Raw genomic sequence first — 14,879 nt, forward strand, 5'->3', positions numbered from 1 at the left:
GAGAACTAACACTTTTGCACTTTAGTCTCTTCATTATTGGTTTATTCTTCTAGTAGAGTTTTGAAAATTATTAAACATCCAATTCATAGGAAAGGCTATTTTTATATATTGAGATATAGAGAAAAGCAGTGACTACAAACATTATTACCTAGCTTAGACAACACATCATTGTCAATACCTTTGCAGCATTTTTTGTTCCTCTTTCCAAATCTGTCCTCTTTCTTATCAACAGAAAATACTTAACAATCTTGAATTTTGTGTTTATCAATTCATGCCTTTTCTTCAGAGCTTTACCACATATGTGTGCATTCTGAAAATGATACATGATTTTGCATATTTCTCAACTTTATACAATTAACTCATACTATATTTATCCTTTGACAGCTTCATTCTTACCATTTCTCAGAATTTTATTTATGACAGCTCATATTGATGCATATAGCTAAGTTCCTTCATTTTCAGAGTCATGCACTGTTACGTTGTTTGAATGTACCTCAGTTTATTTATGCATTGTCTTGTTATTTGGCATTTGTTTTCTGGTTTTTGCTAATAAAATCAGTGCTCCTGTAACAGTTGTTTTGTTTATCCATTATATATTCAGCTTTAGTGGTACTGTTAAACTGTTTTATGAAGTGATTGTACTACTTGACATAATACTGGTAGTGTTCAAGTGTTCCCATCAATCTCTATCAGGAATTGGCAAACTTTTTCTTAAAGTGCCAAATAGTAAATGTTTTAGGTCTCCATCGCAACTACTCAAGTCTGCCTTTGTAGGTAGGAAGCAGCCATAGACCATACTGCTGTCTGTGTCTCAGTTAAGTTTTATTTATAAAAGCAAGAGGCTATCTTATAGGCGGTAGTTTGCTGACCTGGACGTAGATTATTGCCAGCAGCTCATATTATTATACCTACATTTTTAATGGTCTAGTTGAGAATAATATACCTCATGAGTATTTTACTTTTCATTCTGCTGATTATGAAGTTTAGTATTGTTTTATGTTTATTGATTGTTAGTTGGGTCATCATCAGTGAAATGTACACGATCTCTCTTGTTCATTTCCACCTCACCACTGGATTGCTTTTTTTTACCGATTTATAAGTCTTTTATGTATTCTGACATTTAATCATTGAGGTTTTTGAATTGTGAATATAATTCCAACTTTGCAACCTGTCTGCTGCATAGTGTGATATTCTTAGTTATTTTCATATCAACCTTGATGTTGATTAATTCACAGAATTTTTTTGAAGAGGTAATGTATTTCATTTTGCAAAAATTTTAAAAAAATTAAAATGTGTTCTGTTCCAGTGCTATATCAGTCCTCCCTTTCTTTAGCAAGTAGTTATTCTTATAGTTTTGCATGTCTTTCCAAAGTTTCTATATGCATAAACAGTTATGAATATATCAACTCTTACCTCCCTTATTTACATAGAATACAGCATACCATACTCACTCCTCTACTTCTTGCTTTTTTATTTAAAGTGTTTTATAGCTATTTTGCTAATATATAGAGAACTCTTATTTTTTTATATATACATACATAATAATATTTTACTTTTTGAATATATCATAATTTAACCATTTCATCCACTGTTGATAGTGATTTGAGTGATTTACAATCTTTTCCTATTAAAAGTATTTCTGTACAGATAATCCTTGTATATGTTATTTTATGTTTATGTGAGTTTATAAGGTTTCTCCTAGTGGAACTGCTGTTGAGTGGAAGGTTAATGTATTTGTAATTTTGCAAATGTTGCCCAGTTGTTTTCTTTAAGGGTTATACCATTTACTTGTTCACTAGAAATGTATGAGATTATTTCCATGTATTCTTCGTAGGACAATATATATATTATACTTTAATTTCTGGGATACATATGCAGAAAGTGAAGGTTTGTTACACAAGTATACCTGTGCTATGGTGGTTTGCTGTACCCGTCAACCTATCATCTACATTAGGTATTTCTTTGAATTCTTGGCAATCCTGTGTGTGAAAAATGGTTTCTTGGTGTAATTTAACTTTTGCATTTTTCCTATCAGTGAGGTTGTACATTGTTTAAATTTAGATAAGAGCCATTTGGTCTTATTATTATTTTTTTTTGTAAATGAGCTATTCATTTCCTTTGCTCATTTTTCTGTTGGGTTGTTGGTCCTTTTTTTTCTCTCATTGATTTCTAAGAGCTTTTACAGTTAGGAAAGTGAGCCCCTTTTCTGTGATCAGAGTTGCAAATATCTTTTTCCTTTTTTGCTTAGCATATGTTTTAGAGATTCAAATATGTTTTGTTTATTTTGCTTTTGTTATTGCATAGTATTCCATAGTATGACTTTACTATAGTTTATCCATTCTCCAGCTCATGGACACTGAATTACACTTACAGTTTTTGATTATTGCAAATAATGATGCTCTTAACATTTTTAGACAAATATTTGTATATAGAAGAAATTTTCATTTCTTTTGGATGGATACTTAAGATGAGTGCTGGGTTATATGGTAAATGTATGTTTAATGTTATGAAGTACTGCTAAACGGTTTTATGAAGTGGATATGTGATTTTTCATTCCAGTTAACACTGTATAAGAGTTTCACTTACTCTGCATCCTTGCCATCATTTGCTATCATCTATTTTCTTTAGGCACTCTACTGGGTATCTAGTGTTATCTCATTGTGGTTATAATTTGCATTTCCTTAATGATTAATGATGTTAAGCATCTTTTCTATTCTTTTTTGCCACTCATATTTCTTATTTTGTGAAAAGTCTCTTGTCCGTTTTTAAATTGGATTGTTGGCTCTTTTGTATGTGCTATGGGATTGTAAGAGTTCTATATACAATCTTTTTTTCCACATATGTGTTTTACAAATATTTTCTCTCAGTATGGTTTGTCATCTTAACTGTTTTTCAAAGGTGAAACATTTTTAATTTTGATGGTCTACTGTTTCACTTTCTTCCTTATGGCTTGAGGTTGTTGTGTTTAAGAAATCTTTTCTAACCTAATGCTGTGAAGACTTCTATGATTTCTATAATCAATGGGTGTTCATTTTTATGAATGTTGTGAGATAAGGGTCAAAGCTTACCGTTATTCAGTTGTTCTAATGCCATTTGTAGTAAAGACTATCTTTTGCCCCAGTTGAATTAGCATGACATCTTGGTCAAAAATCAATTGAACATAAAATGCCAGGTTCTGTTACTGGACTTTCTGTTTTGTAGTACTGATCTACATATAGATCTATATTGTCTTGATTAATACTATATTGTCTTGATTACTGTAGCTTTAATAATTCTTGAAATCAGGCAATACAAATTCTTTAACCTTATTTTTTTTCAAAACAGTTTTGGCTTTTCTAGGTCTTTTTCCTTTACTAATTAATTTTAGCATCACCTTCTCAGTTCCTTCAAAGTAGGTGCTAAAATTTTGGCAGTGTTTACCTCAATCAATACATCAGTTTGGGCCAGCTTTGTTCATTTTCTATTTCATTGTTTTTTTTTTTTTCCAGCTTTATTATTTTCTGCCTTATACTTACTTTGGATGTTAGTTAATATTCCTTTTCTAATTCTGGGTGCAAACTCCAGATCTTTGAGTTTTAGATTTTTGGTCTTTTCTAATAGAAACATTTAAAGTTATAAATATTTCTTTAAACATTACTTTAGTTGTATCCCACAAGTTTTATTGTTGTTTTCACTTAAAGATAATTTGTTTGTTCTTTGTGAATTTATGGATTATGTAGGATGTGCTTTTAAGTTACAAATGGTTTCCCTAGTTATTGTTAATGATTTTTAAATTTTACCTTGGTCAAATATCATTTTGTGTGATTTTAGCCTTTCTAAATTTATTAAGACTTATATGACTCAGAATATGGCTATGTCCTGGTAAACATAGCATACACCTAAAAAGAATATGTATTTTCCTGTTGTTGGGTATAATATTATATAAATGTAAATTAAGATGAAAATGTTCACATATTCTTTGTCTTTACTGATGTTTTTGTCTACTTCCGTTGTTTACAGAGAGAGGGCTGTTAAAATCTCCAAATATGATTGTGGAATTATTTATATTCTAATTCCATCAATTTTTGCATCATGTAAACATTTATAATTGTTATGTCTTCCTTATTAATTGACCTTTTCTCTTGAAATCTGTCTTTTCTGATATTACTATAACCACTGTCTTCATACGCTTACTGTTTATATAGTATATCTTTCTCCATGCATTTACTTCTGATCTGTGTCTCTATATTTAAAGTGTGTCTCTTGTAGGTGATATATAGTTGTTCTCTTTAAAAAAATTCATTCTGACTATCACTGTCTTTTAACTGGGGTGTTTAGTTCATTTGGTAGATGGAGGTAGGGAGGTGGGGACACCAGCTTAATTATTTTCTTAGAAAGAAAATTTCATATCACCCTGGTATTTAGGCCACAAACCATGTGAGGTCTGACTTAAAGGTTTTTTTCCTCCTCTACACTTAGCACTGAGGTCAAGTCGCACAGCCTTCTGTGTTGTGTTTCTTCATTTAGGGCACATTTTTTCCCCAGTTTGTATTTTCATTTAGGGTGTAACTCTTTGCATCAGCTTTTTTGGACTTCTCACATTGGGCCTGTCCTAGGATTTTTCCTTTGGCCATCAGAGGAGAAGCTCAAACTCTCTAGTTGTATCTGTGCTTATCTCTGAATTTCAGCCCTCACATTGTTTTTGGACATTGAGGATTATTTTAGTCTTCCACCAGCTCAGTAGTACCTTGGGTACCTTTGTGCACATTAGAAAAGCATTCCATTTCATCCAGGCCAGTGCAGCAGCATGCTAGAGTAAGTAGATTGGTGAGTAGAATACAGGCTGGATTTCAGTCCCAACTTGTCCTTTCAGTTGAGTATCTTTACAGATGACTCTGCAAGCTTCTGTTGTCATGTTACTGGTTTTGTTTTGACTGATGACACAATGGCAGTATTTTATCATTTCAGATTTGTGTTCTGTGTGCAGACATTAGTTTGGATTGTGTTATTTTATAATTTGGATTGTGTTTAGCCAACTACCTATAAAATCACATTTTTTTTTGTATATAACACAGACAATTAATGTTTGGTTCTTCAAAAGTAAAGAGTTAGTAATAACTTCAGTGTGGTCAACTAGATCCTCTGAAAGCCTTTTAGCTGCAAAACAATCAGATCCTGGGCCTACGTAAGTACATGAAATTTCTTAATTTTTTTTTTTCTTCCCACTCCTCTGCTCCATGTTTCTCTGTCTCTCCTTTCTCTGATCTCTTCCTTCCCAATCTCTCCCATCGCCCAGATCAAAAAGTGAACTTTAATCAGAGTGGTCAAACAGCAAACAAGGGCAAAAGGCAGGGTTGCTCTCAAAGACAGATTATCAATATCAATGATAAAATTGGTGACAAAGCCTTAGGCTGGTAGCAAGATAGGTGTGCCAGACCTGAGACTCTTGTATTATGTTGAACCCTCAAAAGGGTATAAAATGGTTCTAAATTGGTAGATACTCTGGCTTCCAGCAGAAGTGAATTAAAACCTTCTCCAAAGGATAGCAACCATAATTTAGGGCCTTGGGAATCCTGTAGATTAATATAAACAAGCGTTCATAATAAACAAAAACAATAAAAGCCAGCACATAAACAAGAAAATAAGCTGCCACGAATGAGCACTAACAAAAATAATATAAGTTATGTATTTGATGTAGAACCCCTATCTCCTAATGACTCTTAAGATGTTGGAATTGGATAGGAATATAAAGCAATTATATGTGAAATGTTTAAAGAAATAAAAAATAGAATCACAAACGAATAAATAGCAGGAGTGTGAAAAAAAAAACAGGAGGAAATGAAAAGGACCTCAAAAAACTTTTTTCATTGAAAACTTTGTGATGGAAAATTTAATGGATGTATTAAACCATAAATTGGACCCAACTGAGGAAAGCATTAGCAAACTGGCAGTAAGAACTGAAGAAATTTTCAAGACTGCAGGATAAAAGGAAAATGAATATATTAGAAGAGATATTGAAGGACGGAATGAGAAGGTCAGGTATGTCAAAATGAGTCCCAGAAAGAAAGAATAGAGGAAAGAGGAGAGGTGATAACTGAAAAAATTCTGAGAATTTTTTTGACTTAATAGAAGACATGAATTCATCAATACAGCAAACCCAACATACACTCATAAGAAACAAAAACAATACTTTAGCCAAACGATATAACTCCAAAGACAGAATCTTAAAAGCAGCTAGAGAAGAAAGATCACTTACAAAGTAATGTAAACTGGACTGATAACTCACTTCTCAACAGTAAAAATGGAAGCCATAAGATGTTAGAATATTGTTCTGAGCAAAAAAACTGCCATCCTATCATTATATATCAGCAAAAGTATCTTTCAAGAATGAACAATGGAGATTTTCAGACAAATGAAAACAGAAAGTTTTTACTAGCAGATCTTTCATTAAAGTTTTCATGAAACATTTTTAAGGTTATTTTTGAGGAAAAAGTGACATGATCCCAGAAGGAAGAAAAGGAGTACATGGAAATTGGTAAACTCATAAATTAAGATGCAGTCTTGCTTTGTTGCACAGGCTGGAGTGCAGTGGTGTGATCTCAGTTCACGGCAACGTCTGCCTTCCAAGTTCAAGTCATTCTCCTGCCTCAGCCTCCCAAGTAGCTGGGACTATAGGCATGTGTCATGCCTGGCTAATTTTTTTATATTGTTTTAGTGGAGATGGAGTTTCACCACGTTGGCCAGGCTGCTCTCGAATTTCTGACCTCAAATGATCTGCTTACCTCAGCCTCCCAAAATGCCAGGACTACAGGCATGAACCACTGCACCTGGCTGTAAACGCATACATTTTAACATGTATAGTCTGTATAAAAAAAGGATTATGTTTAATTTGTGGAATTAAAAAAGAAAAGAATAAAAACACCAAAAGACTAAGTATGTCAGAGAGAGAGTAGGGGGAGTGATGAGAATTAAAATTGTTTTAAGTCCTTGTCTTATTCAGGAAGGAAATGAAAATGACAGCACTTCAAGGGTAACAAAGAGTAGAAACTGTATGATTATCTTCCATAACCCAGCAAAGCAAAAATAATAAAATAGAAAAATAAGAAAATTCAATTTTTTTATAGCCAAGAAAGGAGGAAAGTAAAGAACCAGAGACAATAGGACAGCAATAGACAACAACAACAAAAAAAAGGGACTGTTCCAGAAATGTTATCAATCCAATAAACATAAATGAGTTAAATTTGTAGTTAAACCACATCATGAATTAGAATATTTTTAAAATAGCCAAATGCTAATTTTAAGTTACATACTCAAAACATTGAAACATGGAAGGTTGAAAGGAAAGGATATTTTAAAATGTGCTATGCAAATATGAACCTATAGGAGGCTAGGGTCATTGTTAAACAAAAATGACTTTAAGATAAAAAGCATTATTACAACTAGAGCTAATGGTTTGTGTACCAGAAAGGGACTGGTTGAGCACTGCAAGTTCAAAAATCTAAAATTTGAAATGCTCCAAAATATAAAATATTTTGAGCACCGACATGATGCTTAAAGGAAATGCTCATTGAAGCATTAAGAATTTGGGTTTTTGGAATTGGTATTCTCATCCAAGCATGCAAATATTCCAAAATCTAAAAAAATTCAGAATTGAGAGCACTTCTGGTCCCAAGCATTTCAGATCAGGGTTACTCAACCTGTGTAACAATTTTAGGTATGTAGAACATCAAGCAAAAGTCTGTAGTCCTTCAGGGAGAAATGGACAGACCTACCACCATTAATGGAAGGTGGCAGTGCACTTCTTAATTGTTGGTGTATCAAATAAGTAACAAGTTAGTTAATTTAGACAGGATTTGAACAGTATGATTAACAGAATTTAATGAATTGATATGTATAAAACACTGGAACCAACAATTTGAAAATACCAGTTTTCTCCAGACACATGGCATGCTTTCAAAAAATTGTCTAAGTATTAGTATATAAAGTGAATCTCAACAAACTTCAGTGACTCAGTGTCATAGAGACCACTTATTTTTTTGCAATGTAGTTTAAATTGCAGATTGGTTTTTAAAAAAACGAAATTGCAAAACAAAACAAAAGCCCCACAAAACCCCATACATTTGGGAATTTAAAACATACATATGAGGTAAAAGAAATCTTGAGGAAAATTTAAAAATAGAGTGAACACTAATACGGAAGAAATACAGCATTTTTGGAATATAGTGAAAGACTTAATCCAAAGGAAATTTATTGGCCAAAAAGCATATATAGAAAGACCAGAGTGTTGAGACCTAAGCATCTAACTTGAGAAATTAAAATGACAGGAACAGATTAAACCCTGAGAACAAAGAAAGAAGGAAACTAAGAGCAGAAATTAATGAACTGAAAAATAAAGATTCAGTATAATTAAAAAATCAGAAGTGAGATCTTTAAAAAGACAAATAAGGTTGATAAACCTCTCATGATTAGGAAGAAAGAATTCACAAATATAGAGAGAGGACTCAAGATGTCGCTGTGAGAACAACCCAGGATTGGAGCTCTCGTTGAATCCGCAAACGGTGAGTCGGAGTTGCATTTCCAGACTGATCTTTGTTGCCCACAGAACGGGGAAACTCCGAAGTATAAAAAAGACACAGGACGCCAGGCAGTAAGTCTGCCTGGCGAAGCCGGCAGCTGGGGCGGCGGCGGCCAGCCCTACCCAGCAATCCCCACAGGGCGCACTTGTCCGGGTGCCCTGTTGAACCGGCAACCTGAGACTTGAGAGGGCTGGACTTGAGACTGAATGAGACTTGGACAGTAGGCCAGCCCAGGGATTGCAGGGACAGATTGTTTGGGATACCCGGTGGGACGAACAAAACTGCGATTTCAAACTATCCCGAGCAGACGGGCCAAGACGCTCTGTCGGGGAGGGGCGTCCACCACTACTGAGGCAACCCGCCCAACTGAGATACACGCCCACTGCTGACACAGCCAGCCGTTACCGAGGCAACCCGTCCCTACTGAGATACACGCCCACTGCTGACGCAGCCTGCCATTGCTGAGGCAACCCGTCCCTACTGAGATACACGCCCACTGCTGACGCAGCCTGCCGTTGCCGAGGCAACATGCTACAACGAAGAGACTCCGCCGCAGGGCGTGGCGGAGACCACAGCAGAGCCTGCAGGAACAGGGAGAATCACACAACAGCAGGGCGGAGCCTCGGCAGCCAAACAGTGGCTAGTCTGCCTTCTAGCTGGGCAGGACACCTCATCGGACATCGAAAAATAAACCCCGAACCCCCCAACACAGAGCATTTGAGAAAAAAAGGGTTTTTTTTTTTTTAATTTTTTATTGGATTTTAGGTTTTGGGGTACATGAGCAGAGCATGCAAGACAGTTGCATAGGTACACACATGGCAGTGTGCTTTGCTTTTCTTCTCCCCTTCACCCACATTTGGCATTTCTCCCCAGGCTATCCCTCCCCACCTCCCCCTCCTACTGGCCCTCCCCTTTTGACCCCAATAGAACCCAGTGTTTAGTACTCCCCTTTCTGTGTCCATGTGTTCTCATTTTTCATCACCCACCTATGAGTGAGGATATGCGGTGTTTCATTTTCTGTTCTTGTGTCAGTTTGCTGAGGATGATGTTTTCCAGATTCATCCATGTCCCTACAAACGACACAAACTCATCATTTCTGATTGCTGCATAATATTCCATGGTGTATATGTGCCACATTTTTCCAATCCAGTCTATTATCAATGGGCATTTGGGTTGATTCCAAGTCTTTGCTATTGTAAACAGTGCTGCAATGAACATTCGTGTACATGTGTCCTTATAGAAGAACGATTTATAGTCTTTTGGATATATACCCAGTAATGGGATTGCTGGGTCAAATGGAATTTCTATTTCTAAGGCCTTGAGGAATCGCCACACCGTCTTCCACAATGGTTGAACTAATTTACACTCCCACCAACAGTGTAAAAGTGTTCCTTTTTCTTCACATCCTCTCCAGCATCTGTTGTCTCCAGATTTTTTAATGATCGCCATTCTAACTGGCGTGAGATGGTATCTCAATGTGGTTTTGATTTGCATCTCTCTGATGACCAGTGACGACGAGCATTTTTTCATACGATTGTTGTCCTCATATATGTCTTCTTTCGTAAAGTATCTGTTCATATCCTTTGCCCACTTTTGAATGGGCTTGTTTGTTTTTTTCCTGTAAATCTGTTTGAGTTCTTTGTAAATTCTGGATATCAGCCCTTTGTCAGATGGGGAAACTGAGAAAATTTTTTCCCATTCTGTTGGTTGCCGATCCACTCTAGTGACTGTTTCTTTTGCCGTGCAGAAGCTGTGGAGTTTCATTAGGTCCCATTTGTCTATTTTGGCTTTTGTTGCCAATGCTTTTGGTGTTTTGTTCATGAAGTCCTTCCTTACTCCTATGTCCTGGATGGTTTTGCCTAGATTTCCTTCTAGGGTTATTATGGTGCCAGGTCTTATGTTTAAGTCTTTAATCCATCTGGAGTTAATTTTAGTGTAAGGTGTCAGGAAGGGGTCCAGTTTCTGCTTTCTGCACATGGCTAGCCAGTTTTCCCAACACCATTTGTTAAACATGGAATCCTTTCCCCATTGCTTGTTTTTGTCAGGTTTATCAAAGATTGTATAGTTGTATGTATGTTGTGTTGCCTCCGGTGCCTCTGTTTTATTCCATTGGTCTATATCTCTGTTTTGGTACCAGTACCATGCTGTTTTGATTACTGTAGCCTTGTAGTATAGTTTGAAATCCGGTAGTGTGATGCCCCCCACTGTGTTCTTTTTGCTTAGAATTGACTTGGCTATGCGGGCTCTCTTTTGGTTCCATATGAAGTTCATGGTGGTTTTTTCCAGTTCTGTGAAGAAAGTCAATGGTAGCTTGATGGGGGTAGCGTTGATTCTGTAAATTACTTTGGGCAGTATAGCCATTTTCACGATATTAATTCTTCCTAACCATGAACATGGAATGTTTCTCCATCTGTTTGTGTCCTCTCTGATTTCGTTGAGCAGTGGTTTGTAGTTCTCCTTGAAGAGGTCTCTTACGTTCCTTGTGAGTTATATTCCAAGGTATTTTATTCTTTTTGTAGCAATTGCGAATGGCAGTTCGCTCTTGATTTGGCTTTCTTTAAGTCTGTTATTGGTGTAGACGAATGCTTCTGATTTTTGTGCATTGATTTTATATCCTGAGACTTTGCTGAAGTTGCTTATCAGTTTCAGGAGTTTTTGGGCTGAGGCGATGGGGTCTTCTAGGTATACTATCATGTCGTCTGCAAATAGAGACAATTTGGCTTCCGCCTTTCCTATTTGAATACCCTTTATTTCTTTTTCTTGCCTGATTGCTCTGGCTAGAACTTCCAGTACTATATTGAATAGGAGTGGTGAGAGAGGGCATCCTTGTCTAGTGCCAGATTTTAAAGGGAATGCTTCCAGTTTCTGCCCATTCAGTATGATATTGGCTGTTGGTTTTTCATAAATAGCTTTTATTACTTTGAGATACGTTCCATCGATACCAAGTTTATTGAGGGTTTTTAGCATAAAGGGCTGTTGAATTTTGTCAAATGCCTTCTCTGCGTCAATTGAGATAATCATGTGGTTTTTGTTTTTGGTTCTGTTTATGTGGTGAATTACGTTGATAGACTTGCGTATGTTGAACCAGCCTTGCATTCCTGGGATGAATCCTACTTGATCATGATGAATAAGTTTTTTGATTTGCTGTTGCAATCGGCTTGCCAATATTTTATTGAAGATTTTTGCATCTATGTTCATCATGGATATTGGCCTGAAGTTTTCTTTTCTCGTTGGGTCTCTGCCGGGTTTTGGTATCAGGATGATGTTGGTCTCATAAAATGATTTGGGAAGGATTCCCTCTTTTTGGATTGTTTGAAATAGTTTTAGAAGGAATGGTACCAGCTCCTCCTTGTGTGTCTGGTACAATTCGGCTGTGAACCCGTCTGGACCTGGGCTTTTTTTGTGTGGTAGGCTCTTAATTGCTGCCTCAACTTCAGACCTTGTTATTGGTGTATTCATAGTTTCAGCTTCCTCCTGGTTTAGGCTTGGGAGGACACAGGAGTCCAGGAATTTATCCATTTCTTCCAGGTTTACTAGTTTATGCGCATAGAGTTGTTTGTAATATTCTCTGATGATGGTTTGAATTTCTGTGGAATCTGTGGTGATATCCCCTTTATCATTTTTTATTGCATCTATTTGGTTGTTCTCTCTTTTCTTTTTAATCAATCTGGCTAGTGGTCTGTCTATTTTGTTGATCTTTTCAAAAAACCAGCTCTTGGATTTATTGATGTTTTGAAGGGTTTTTCGTGTCTCAATCTCCTTCAGCTCAGCTCTGATCTTAGTTATTTCTTGTCTTCTGCTGGGTTTTGAGTTTTTTTGATCTTGCTCCTCTAGCTCTTTCAATTTTGACGATAGGGTGTCAATTTTGGATCTCTCCATTCTCCTCATATGGGCACTTATTGCTATATACTTTCCTCTAGAGACTGCTTTAAATGTATCCCAGAGGTTCTGGCATGTTGTGTCTTTGTTCTCATTGGTTTCGAAGAACTTCTTTATTTCTGCCTTCATTTCGTTGTTTACCCAGTCAACATTCAAGAGCCAGTTGTTCAGTTTCCATGAAGCTGTGCGGTTCTGGGTCGGTTTCTGAATTCTGAGTTCTAACTTGATTGCACTATGGTCTGAGAGGCTGTTTGTTATGATTTCAGTTGTTTTGCATTTGTTGAGCAGTGCTTTACTTCCAATTATGTGGTCAATTTTAGAGTAGGTGTGATGTGGTGCTGAGAAGAATGTGTATTCTGTGGATTTGGGGTGGAGAGTTCTGTAAATGTCTATCAGGTTTGCTTGCTCCAGGTCTGAGTTCCAGCCCTGGATATCCTTGTTGATTTTCTGTCTGGTTGATCTGTCTAATATTGACAGTGGAGTGTTAAAGTCTCCCACTATTAATGTGTGGGAGTCTAAGTTCTTTTGTAAGTCATTAAGAACTTGCCTTTTGTATCTGGGTGCTCCTGCATTGGGTACATATATGTTTAGGATCGTTAGCTCTTCTTGTTGTATCGATCCTTTTACCATTATGTAATGGCCTTCTTTGTCTCTTTTGATCTTTGTTGCTTTAAAGTCTATTTTATCGGAGATGAGAATTGCAACTCCTGCTTTTTTTTGCTTTCAATTAGCTTGGTAAATCTTCCTCCATCCCTTTATTTTGAGCCTTTGTGTATCCTTGCATGTGAGATGGGTTTCCTGTATACAGCACACTGCTGGGTTTTGGATTTTTATCCAATTTGCCAGTCTGTGTCTTTTGATTGGTGCATTTAGTCCATTTACATTTAGGGTTAATATTGTTATGTGTGAATTTGATACTGCCATTTTGACGCTAAGTGGCTGTTTTGCCTGTTAGTTGTTGTAGATTCTTCATTATGTTGAAGCTCTTTAGCATTCAGTGTGATTTTGGAATGGCTGGTACTGGTTGATCCTGTCTATGTGTAGTGCCTCTTTCAGGAGCTCTTGTAAAGCAGGCCTGGTGGTGACAAAATCTCTGAGTACTTGCTTGTTTGCAAAGGATTTTATTTTTCCTTCACTTCTGAAGCTCAGTTTGGCTGGATATGAAATTCTGGGTTGAAAGTTCTTTTCTTTAAGAATGTTGAATATTGGCCCCCACTCTCTTCAGGCTTGTAGTGTTTCTGCCGAGAGATCTGCTGTGAGTCTGATGGGCTTCCCTTTTTGGGTGACCCGACCTTTCTCTCTGGCTGCCCTTAGTATTCTCTCCTTTATTTCAACCCTGTTGAATCTGATGATTATGTGCCTTGGGGTTGCTCTTCTTGCGGAATATCTTTGTGGTGTTCTCTGTATTTCCTGCAATTGAGTGTTCTCCTGTCTTGCTAGGTGGGAGAAATTTTCCTGGATGATGTGCTGAAGAGTATTTTCCAGCTTGGATTCATTCTCTTCATCCCCTTCTGGTACACCTATCAAACGTAGGTTAGGTCTTTTCACATAGTCCCACATTTCTTGGAGACTTTGTTCATTCCTTTTTGCGCTTTTTTCTCTGATCTTGGTTTCTTGTTTTATTTCATTGAGTTTGTCTTCGACTTCAGATATTCTTTCCTCTGCTTGGTCAATTCGGCTATTGAAACTTGTTTTTGCTTCGCGAAGTTCTCGTATTGTGTGTTTCAGCTCCTTTAATTCATTCATACTCCTCTCTAAGTTTTCCATTCTTGTTATCATTTCCTTGAATCTTTTTTCAAATCTTTTTTCAAGGTTCTTAGTTTCTTTGCATTGATTTAATACATGATCTTTTAGCTCACAAAAGTTTCTCATTATCCATTTTCTGAAGTCTAATTTCGTCATTTCATCACAGTCATTCTCCATCCAGCTTTGTTTTCTTGCTGGTGAGGAGTTTTGGTCCTTTCTGGGAGGCAAGGTGTTCTGGTTTCGGGTGTTTTCCTTTTTTTTTCGGTGGTTTCTTCCCATCTTTGTGGATTTTTCCGCTGGTCGTCTGCTTAGTTGCTGACTTTTCGATTGGGTCTCTGAGTGGACACCCAGAATGTTGATGATGAAGTATTTCTGTTGCTTGATTTTCCTTCTACCAGTCTAGCCCCTTCGCTGTACGACTGCTGAGGTCCGCTCCAGACCCTGCTTGTCTGGGGTGCACCTCTAGCAGCTGTGGCACAGTGAGGGATGCTACCAGTTTCTTTTTCTGCTATCTTTGTCCCAGGATGATGCCTGCCAAATGTCAGTCTTTTGGATATAGAGGGGTCAGGGAGCTGCTTGAGGAGACAGTTTGTACTTTATAGGGGTTTAATTGCTGAGCTGTGCGCTCTGTTGTTCCTTCAGGGCTGTTAGGCTGCTATGTTTGATTCTGCTGCAACAGAGCTCATTAAGAAACGCTTT

General features: G+C 36.8%; 1 protein-coding gene across 4 annotated transcripts in view; it reads left to right on the forward strand.

Annotated features, from left to right (window-relative positions):
- RANBP17 (RAN binding protein 17) overlaps positions 1 to 14,879 on the forward strand; it is a 438,613-nt gene that overhangs the window by 65,118 nt on the left and 358,616 nt on the right. The gene's annotated exons all lie outside the window — the stretch shown is intronic.

This window comes from Callithrix jacchus, chromosome 2 (assembly GCF_049354715.1).
Source record: "Callithrix jacchus isolate 240 chromosome 2, calJac240_pri, whole genome shotgun sequence".
In the NCBI taxonomy this organism is placed as follows: Eukaryota; Metazoa; Chordata; class Mammalia; order Primates; family Cebidae; genus Callithrix; species Callithrix jacchus.